Source organism: Asparagus officinalis, chromosome 1 (genome assembly GCF_001876935.1).
Source record: "Asparagus officinalis chromosome 1, Aspof.V1, whole genome shotgun sequence".
In the NCBI taxonomy this organism is placed as follows: Eukaryota; Viridiplantae; Streptophyta; class Magnoliopsida; order Asparagales; family Asparagaceae; genus Asparagus; species Asparagus officinalis.
Window position 1 is genome coordinate 72,644,267 of NC_033794.1, and position 3,723 is coordinate 72,647,989.

A 3,723-nucleotide genomic window follows, 5' to 3' on the forward strand; every position below is an offset into this window, starting at 1 on the left:
TTTTTGTTGCTACGATGCTGAATACGTAGACTCGGTCGTCTTTACGGGAACGAACCACTCAGCAACGCGGGTTAAGCATTGACTTATCCCTACTTAGGCTTCGGGATAAAATGCCCCACACTGGATTCTGATGTCTTTTTCAATCGGTGAAAGACTAAACCGGCAACGCGTGTTAGGCGTTGACTTATCCCTACTTAGGATTCGGGATAAAATTCTCCGTGCCTGTGAGGTACGGATTTTAGGAGTTGAAAAAGTGGTGTCTTCTCTTGGGGCAAAGATGAACCCGATGCGGAAGAGGAAGAATTTTATATTCTATCTCCAGTTGCAAAAGGGAAACTCAAAGTGGGATCTCCACTTCAAGAATCCGGGAAGATGAAACTAAGAATAGGATCTCCACTCCGAAAATCAAAAAGATTCGGATAACCCTAATTGTCGGAAGGTTTGATTACCGAACTAAAAATGGATTTCTCGTTTATCGAGAGTGAATTGTTGTTTTGGTTCTTACTGCAGGAAGGTTTGAACAAGCGGGAGTTTGAGGTGATCCTAACTGTAGGAAGGTCTGATCACTCGATTTGAAAGTGGACCTCTCGTTCATGGAAGGAATCGAGAGGAGATTTTGGTTGTGGTCCTAACTGTAGAAAGGTTTGACCAGGTGGGAGGTTTGAGACGACCCTAACTGTAGGAAGGTTTGATCGCTCGATCTGAAAACAGACCTCCCGTTCATTGAAGGAATTGAGAGGGGATTTTGGTTGTGGTCCTAACTGTAGGAAGGTTTGACCAAATGAGAGTGGGAGTGCGAGATGACCCTAACATTTATAGGTTTGATCACTCGATTAGTAGACCTCTCGTTCATTGAATGAATCGAGAGTAGATTTTGACTGTGGTCCTAACTGTAGGAAGGTTTGACCAAGTGGACAGTGGAAGTGGGAGTACAAATCACAGTGGGAGTGTTGACCTGTACAAATCACTCGGTAGGGGTTCTTGGTGTCAAGTGATAAGGATTTAACACGAAGGAGTTTGACAATTCGTCAAGGATTAACAGATCAAAATTCTAAGCATTATATCCGGAGTCTAACTATGAAAGTGTTGAGTGCACGAACATAGCGGATGTTTGAATGGATTAAACTAGATAGAATTTTAGTGGACCCACTGTCAATTAGTCTGATCGGTGGGGGATTTTGTGGTGGGAGACTGTGAGTCGTCAAACACCAATGAGAGTTTTGTGAGGGAAATTTGATCCAATGAAGTGATCAAATCTCATCTCAGCAAAAGAGTGTTCGGAAATCATAGTAGGAGTTTAGTGTTTATCACTTTGTTCATAATGATCGGGTTATCCCTAAGAATATTACATTTAACATTCTTCCGGAAACTTCCCGTTACATGAATTATCTACCCCCAACTTTCTTTGCAAAACTGGGTGTAACGAGGAGTACGTTATCCTCGGTCGCATGTTCGGGTTATCCTTAAGAATATAAGATTCTCTAGGAACTTCCCGTTACATAAATCATCCACCCCCAGCTTCCTTTGCGAAACCGGGTTTAACATTGTACTTAGTTGAATGACCGAGAAGCAGTTTATACTCGTATACTCTTTGGAGTGTCAGAAGGAGCAGTTTATACTCTTATACTTATCGGAGTCTTCATTCGACTTAACTGAGCGATATAACACCAGCTTCAATCAAGGTTTGGATGCTATTCTTGAGAGCAAAGCAATCCTTGGTAGGATGAAGGACCCTCCTGTGGTACACACAGTACTTTGGATCCGTAGTATTGTCAGCTTCCTCCTGATTTGCGATAGGTGGTAGCTTGATCTTGTTGTTTTCAAGGAGGGATTCGAAGATGGATGGAATGTCTTCATCCTTAAAGGAATACTCTTTTTGGAGTCTCGGGTCTGAAGTCTTTTGCTGCCTTCAGGATTGCTATTGTGACATTTGATTAGCACCAACAGCAGTTGAAGGTGCCTTGCCCTTACCACGGGAGGCGAAGTTCAAGTTCGGAGGATTAGCCGTCGGTTGGCTCCTCTCGGCCTTCTTCCTTCGGAGGAAGCGTTCGGCCTGCTCTCCGCGCATCTTCAACTCTTTCCAAGTGTTGGACGGTGCGACTCCCATAACTTCCAATATCTCAATAGATAGGTTGTTATGACATGTCTGGAGGATGAAGTCCTCCGTGATTGGATCTCGGCAGTTCATTGCTTTATTCCGGAAGCTCTTGATGAATTCGTCGACTGTCTCATCATCTTCTTGTTTCTCATCGAAAAGTGTCCTGATGGATACCTTGTCATCGTCATCAAAGAAATTACCAAGGAATGAACTCTCCATATCATCCCAGTTGTTAATACTTCCGGGCTTGAGACGGCGGTACCAATTGAAGGCCGGCCCGCGAAGGGTACCAACGAATGACCGAACCATCAAAGCTTCATTGCCGGAGATCATGCCCAAGTGGGACTTGAAGTAGATCAAATGCTGAGTGGGCGAACCCTTCCCATCAAACGGTGTGAAGTTGATCAGGTTGAACATCGCCGGATACGGGATCAAATCCCACTCTCTCGGATATGGACACGGAATACCGGTCCTTTTCACCTCTCGAGCAGACATCAGAGCGTTGATTTTGCTCTCGAGATCTTTCATTTTCTCATCCTCGCTCGTATCGGGGCTTGGACGATTCTTAAGAGGAATAACGGGGCCACCCCCATTGTTATCATTATTGGTAGGGCCACCCCCAGCGTTTTGGTCAAGGGGAGGGTTCTCAGTATCAAGACGTTCATCCACATCTGAATCGCTACCTACTTGGTCAGCAAGGTTACGACGTCTGGATTCACCGAACTGATTGGACAGAGCCCGAATTTGTTGGTCATGCTCTTCCCTCATTCGTAGCATAGTCATTTCCATTTCGATCTTGAATGCCTCTTTCTGTTTGATTAGAGCATCCTCAAGAATTTTGGCGATTTGCTCGGTGTTGATCATGAATGCCTCGTGCGATTGTCCTGGACTAGACACCGTTTGGTCAGAAGCGACTACAGAGTTGGCATCTGATGCTTCATCATCGGAGGATAATCCCCTCTGCATTCTTAGATAATCTCTTTGTCTAATAGTTCCTGATTGCAACCGGGTTAGACGATGAGATATAAGCGGGTCAGAGCTAGAAGGTCGAATCGACTTTCCCTAATCAGCCATATTTATGGTGACTTCCGGGAGTTCGTCACCTTGAACAGCCGATCGCTTTTTACGGAGATGCTTTGGTCTGGACTTGGCCATTCCGTTAGAGATCCTCTCGAATACTGAGACCCTCTGCGGAGCGGTCTTAGGGCAGCTACACGCTGATAATACTACCCCAATAATATTTGTGCACGGACAATGAGAGTCCGTTTCTCGGGTACTTCTCTTTCGAGATCTGTTCGTACCCCTAGCCCGATAGTACAACTCATCGGTCTGAAGACCGGAGTAACCTATCGTGTGTTGGCATGACTCCTCTGGTATAACACCGTCGTCTGACGAACATGTTTCCTTCTGAGTGCTTGCTGTCTTATTGGCGTTCTTAAGAGTTACGTGTTTGGAGCTACGCTTTTGGGAGCGCGAGCTTTTGACGGGCTCTTGGTCTTCAATTCGCCGTCCGAGGCGATCAATTGCAGGGGTTTTCCCATTATACAAAGGCCCTGACTTGTTGTGAGGGCGTGTGCGACCCCCATCTCGAGTGGTTGCTCGGGGTTCAGTCACCGGATCCAAGT